Raw genomic sequence first — 6,614 nt, 5'->3', positions numbered from 1 at the left:
CATTTGTCAACCATTTATTGAGGACCTACTGTGTGTCGAACATTCTGATAAATGCTGGGGATCCTGTAGTCAACAAAAGACACTGTCCTTCATGGTCCAGACAGTTCAATAGAACAGCTCCTTGATGAAAAATAATGTCTGAGACGAACCTCCACGGTAAGAAGACCAGGGAAGCCTATATGAGGAGGTGACATTTAACTGTCACTTCTAAAAGATCCCTGTACTCACTAAAAGGTTATACAAACAAAACAGTTGATGTGCTGTCCAGGATATGGAAAAGTACTGGTTTTTCATGCGGTTTTTGTGGAGATTTAAAATGGCTCAGCCACTATGGGGAACAGTAAAGGTGGTACTCAAATGTGTGAAGTAAGGCGACCACTGGGTGTGGTGGAGCTCCCCTCCATCCCCAACACTCAAAGGCAGAGGAGGCAGATCTCTGAGAGTTCGAGGCCAGTCTTGTCAACAGAGAGAGTTCCAGGCCAGCTAGGGTTACATAGTGAAACCCCATCTCTAAATAAATAAATATACAACTATTAGATGTACCTAAAAATCCTGGTATAAGGAAATTGGAGGCAGGATAGTGAGTTCTGGTCATGACACCTGAGCTACATGACAAAACACTATCTCAGAAAACTAAAATACTGATTTCATTTTATTCAAATAAAACTTAAGACATAAAATTAACATATACCCTTAGCAAGTCTACCCAGAAGAACTTAAAGAGATACCTTTGCCAGCCATGGTGTCATATACCTTTAATCCCAGTACTCGGGAGGCAGAGGCAGTAGAAGCTACCAAAAAAAAAAAAAAAAAAAAAAAAAAAAAAAAAAAATGGCATGAGGCAGAGGCAAGTGATCTGAGTTAGAGGCCAGCCTGGTCTATGAAGCAAGTTCCAGGACAGCCAGAACTACAAAGAGAAACCCTGTCTTGGGGCGGGGGGGATTGTATTAATTAAATTACTATACAAAATAATGAATTTCATTGTGGTGTGCCATGTATATATGTCACTATGCTTTTTTCTCATTTATACACTCATTTATACCCTCATAGAATTATTTACAATGGTGAAAGGGGTAAAGCAGATGAATGCAGACAAAAAAGGCAGTGGAATATTATACAGCCCTTAAGGAAGGAAATGCTGACCCAGCCTCCAACACTGATGAAACATAACGACATCTTGTTACGTGAAACGGGAACATTAAAAAGACAAAGCCTGCAGCCCACCCACTTAGGAAGGGAAATGGAGTCACTGTTTACTGGGCACAGAGCTTTCGTTTGGAAAATGGCAGCTTCTATAGAAGGAAAGACGCTGATGCTTGCACAGAACGTGAGCAGCCCACAGACTATATGCTTGTACATGATTGGGGCAGATTTTACGATGCGCATATTTTATCGCTATCTTTGACTTTTGTTTGCTTGTTGAGATGGGGACTCGATTCACACCGATGGCCTTGAACTCACAAACCTGTCCGATACTCACGGTGCTGCCAAGCCTAGCTACTAAGTCATTTTATTTTTATATATGTTATGATGCTGGCAATGGAACCCAGAACCCTGCACATGCTAGGCGGACAGCAAGTCATGAGCCGCACCCCTGGCCATGCTGCTTCTTAAAAAGAAATGTCCGAGAGCAGCGGCTGTCTACCACGGTCAAGCATCATCACGACCAGGCCATTGCCCACACAAACTCGCGGATGTGTAGATGGGGGAAGGGATCATGATGTCCCCACCCAGGTCTGAGTGACTGTTGGGAAGAGAGATTTTTCTTCAGTAATGTGACTCTTGAAAAACCTACCCACACTACAGTAAATGGTCCTATACTCGTATACATTCAGGCAACACTAAGTAGACTCCTCAGTGGGGGGGGGGGGGGGGGGGGGGGGAAGGGAGGGAGAGAGAAAGAGAGAGAGAACGCTCACATGAAAGAGGAAAAGTGGTGAAGGGAATTGGAGGGGGAGGGGAGGAAATAGGGTGTAGAGTTGAAAAAACACATACATGTATGAAATTCTCAAAATTAAAATGTGTCTAAGGGCAAAAGATGGGCAAAGTAATCACTGGCTTGGGTGGGTGGAGCCTGGAGGTCCACGGGGTGGAGTGCTTTTTCCCTCATAAACTAAACAGGGCTCTGAGAGAGGAGGGGGTCAAGGGTAACTGAGAGGTCTGAGCATGAAGAATGGATGGTGTTACCTGTGGCAGAGATGGAGAACGCTGGACATCTACATGACATCCGCTTGGACAAATCTTGAGTATGGTATCTGGAGGGAGGTACAGGCCAAACGTCAGTCATCAGTAAATGAATGACTTTTGTAGCCTGGGCCTGTGAGAGATTATAGGGGGTGGAGAAGCCCTGGGTGAGTGAAGTCCTGAGTCAAGGTGTATTGTTGGCGAGGGCATAGCCATATTGAAGCCTCCAAGGCCTGCGACCATGGGACAATTTGGTAAGGCCATTTGGCAAAACTTTCCCCAGGAAACTAATTAGGATATGAGTGTTTATGACCAGTCAATCAGTGTGTGTAAAGGCTAGAAACCACTGCTTCCTCCTCTCCCAGTTGTTTCCCGCCTAGGACAGAGAAGAAGCCAGGCTTGGATGGCAGTCAGAAACCAGGAGGGCAAGAGGAGAGGTCCAGCAGCTAAGTCAGGAGAGGATTTCAAGACAAAGAAAGGCAGTGAGCAGCCCAGGGAGGGTGGCCTGGGAAGGGACGGATGACCAGGCAGGAGGAAAAGGAAGATACCCAAACAGCTATGTCCTTGTCAGCATGACGAGCCCAGCTTTGGACACCAGTACAGAAGATGAGGAAGTTCAGAGCAGAGCCCTGAGGCCCCTGAGGATATGATCTGGCCCAGAAACTGGTTCAGGTTGTCTCAGGTAAATGCCAAGAGCGAGAGGGTTCCACGGGACAAGAGCCATCTGCAGGAACAGGTACCTGACTGTGGAGAACGGGAAGCACTGAAATGGACACGCCCTCCTGGGGGCGTGGCGAATAAGCCCCTCCTTTAGTACTCCTTATACCGCAGGAGTTGGACCAAAGCACTTATGTTACACAGGCCTGGAAGAGCAGATCCCACAGAGGCAGAGGCAGCGATGTGCTGCAGACCCCACATCCCACGGCAGGGCCAGCTCCATGTGGTAAAGGAGCTACGGAGGGAGGTCTGGAAAGAGGTCAGGTTTCATGCCAGTGTAAAGATGAGGAATTCCCTGTGCAGTAACTGGCCACTCCATCCTCAGGGTCAGGGGAGGGCTAATGGGAGGGACTGTTGTCACCGGGGAGGCAAAGGATGTTTGTCTGTCTCCCCTGAGATTAGGGGCTGATAAGGCAGGCGCCTGCATTGAGGACCTAAGACGCATGTTCCAGGGAGTCTGGAGCCCAGGGATAATACAAGCAGTCTGTCTGGAGGGAGGGATGGGACTGCCAGGAGAACAGCAACAGGAATGCCACAGAAGGTGCTCCCTGCTCAGCGTCTGCAGTTAAGGGAACTGAAGCCGGGTGGAAAGCATAGCAGGGTCTGACATAAATCCATGTCCAGTCCTCCGCCCTTGGACTGGTCAAAGGGGACACCTCTGGCCCATTCAGTAACTCTCTACTTAGAGAGCTGTTGTAGTGGGGGAAACGGGAGTTCTAGGGGCCTAAAGACAAGCAGTGCTGGGCACTGTTTGCCTGGACTACCCTCAAACTCCTGGGTTCAAACCAGCCCCCACCTCACCTGCCTTCCAAATCGATATGCAAACACAAAGCCTCTCATCCTAGATGTTAGACGTCCTTGTTAGACCACATGGTTCCAAGGGGTGGGGTGGTGGGCAGTTTATTCAGGAGATAGGGCAAAGGTGGGGGGAAGAAGATGGAAGAAGACGGAAGAAGAGAGCGAGGTCAGGGGGTCCTGGCTCTTTTATATGGGCGGTGACGTAGTATCTCCCAGGTAAAGTTGAAGTAGCCAGGTGGATTCTGGGAGTGCATGGCGGTTGCCTTGGCAACGATGTGGGGGTCGCCTAGATGTGATGTCACTGGGTTTGGAGCCTGATACCAACACTAGAGGTCCTGTGAAGAGACAGGGAGGTGGTACCCTCTCCTAGAGGGCTTTCTTGTTCATCAGAGGACCTTCTTTTCTTGGAGTTTAAGTATACAGGACCCACCCTTTCATCCTGGTTAGTGAGGCTCCATCACAGCTCTAAGAAGCCCCACCCACAAGGTGCTAGACCCCTTGTCGGCCCTTCCTTCTGGTCCATGGAGTATTTTTAGCCCCGAATTCTGAAACTGCACAACAGTTGTGCCCTCAAGAAAGGAATGAAGAGGCAGCACACAATCCAAGCAGGCCGTGTAAAGGGCTAGACCTCAGAGCCAGCTACTAGACCTGGCCCCTCTGGGCCTGGTTGCTGGCCCCAGACTTTTCAGGAATGTCTGGGGCTCTAGGTAGGATGAACATGAGGGGGGATAGCCTGTGCAAACGTCCTGTGCTCGCTAGTTTTATGTCAACTTGACACAAGCTAAACACACATCTGGGAAGACAGGATCTTGATTGAAAAGACAGGGGTCCTCCATAAGGACCCCTGGGCATATGGTCCTGGGAATGCAGTCTCCTGGTCTTATTTGGATTTATTTTCTCTGCCAGATAAGAAGGAAAAGGCAGGGAAAATTTGGAGCACAGTGGGTGGCAGCAGAGAGATCTCAGAGGGAGACAGACCGGAGCCATGAGGGCAGGGAAGGGGGATAGAGAAGGGCAGAAAGGGGAAGAGAGACCGCAGGGGAACATGTGTGAACAGAGAGAGAGAGGGAGGGAGGGAAGGAGGGAGGGAGGGAGGGGGGAGAGGGAGGGAGAGCCTGGGAAGGTGAGCAGTCCGTTTATATTCTCCCTACACCTGGCAGTAGGTAATCTACCCAGAGAAGGTGCTCACACACAAGAGTGCAGCCTTCAGAGCCTCAGGCCGGTCCCTGTGTCTCCTCCCCCACCCCTCCCACCCCACCTTCCCCTCCAAATGTAAACTCAGCTGTACTTTTAGAATGGTCCACAGTGACATTTCCCCCCTTTGTCTCATTTGAGACAGGCTCTCTCTATGTAGCCCAGGCTATCCTGGAACTCACTCCTCAGATCAAGCTAGCCTCAGACTTAATGGAGAGAGAGCCACTTGCCTCTACCTCCCAAGTGCTGTGATTAAAAGTGTGTGCCACCACAGCCGGGTCACATTTTCTCCTCCTAATTCTGCTGGTTTCAAATCTCCGTTTTTCAATTGGCACCGCTCTTTAGTCCTCGAATATCAAAGAACATCCAGGAGGTTGAGTTTATTTTTTTTTTTCTTTTTGTCTTAAGCTGTTAAGTTGAAAATAAGATCCAGAACTCGAGTGAACACGTGCCAGCTCCAGGAAGGAGAGGAAGGTTAAGTTTGGGTTAGGAATTGCCCCCAGGCCTTGGTCACCCCCATCTCCAACCTGGATGGAGACATGTTATCAGCTGTTTAAGAGTCACAACTTAGGAGTCTGTCTGAGGAGTCTGTCTGACAAGGGCATCAGCAGGGCTCACTGTCCACAGGAGGCTCGGTACACACTGGTACACACAGGGACCGGAGGGCATAACATCTGTGCACTGGGCCAGTCGATTCCTACAGTGTCCCTATTTTCCAGGTGAGCAATCAGAGGTCACGATAAGGCAGGCATGCATGAGAGCTGTAAGGAGCCCCATCGGTATTGCCGTGGGCCAGCCTCGTGGGCAGCCTGCTAGGCTTAAAAGTGTCTCCCAACTTGCTTGATTGCCAGAACTCCTGCTCCTTACCTTGAGTCCCTTGAGTTGGGGTTGGGGGTTGGAGGATGGGGGTTGTGCGGAGGGGACAGAGAAGGCTGCAGTGTGGAGGGATTTTATACTTCCTCCAGGCCACCACAGAATGCAAGAACAGAGAGGAGGGACTAAGATGCAAGGCTACACCTGCTCCACTCACTGAGGATGATGTGCTGAGCGTTTGAAACCCCCTGGGCTATCTTTAGTTCTTTTACTAGCCATTCCTTGCTTTTCTCTGTACCTGGCCTAACAGACTCCTGACTAGCAGGCAAAACCTTTACGATAATTCTTAACAGGCTTCAAACTTCCACTGACCCAGAGGCTAAGACTGGCACCAGGCAGCATCTAAAACTAATGACTGTGACTTCCTGAGATCCCAACCCTGTTTCTGGAACCTTTCCAGGAAGATGTGAACAACTGCCTAATCCCCACACGGAGGACCAAAGTCACGATCTTACCAGAGTCCCCCTGGGTCCAACCAATGAGTTCATTTGACTTACAGAGGATGGAGGAGGGGAGGGGCTGCCTACTGGAGCATGGTGACCCCAAAGCAGCCAGTGACAAGTGTCACTTCAGTGCGGGTGACAACCTCTCCATACCTGCAGAGATGGAGTCCCCTTCAGTTAACCTTCCATGTTCTATGTACACTGTCACCTCCCAAGACTACACACAGGCAGGGGCAAAAGTACGTACAGCTGGGATAAGAGGCATATAAAGTGGCTGGAATCTCAGCTGCAGGGCTAATGACCCTCCCCATTTCTCCTGTGAGGGATGGCCCCAGGCTCAGTCCTGAGGGTCTTCTGCAAGTAATAGTAGCTGCTCTGATGATAACTGTTGTTATGCTTGTTTAA

Source organism: Arvicanthis niloticus, chromosome 20 (genome assembly GCF_011762505.2).
Source record: "Arvicanthis niloticus isolate mArvNil1 chromosome 20, mArvNil1.pat.X, whole genome shotgun sequence".
NCBI classification, from domain to species: domain Eukaryota; kingdom Metazoa; phylum Chordata; class Mammalia; order Rodentia; family Muridae; genus Arvicanthis; species Arvicanthis niloticus.
The sequence above is the reverse complement of the archived record's forward strand: the minus strand, read 5'-3'. Positions refer to the sequence as shown.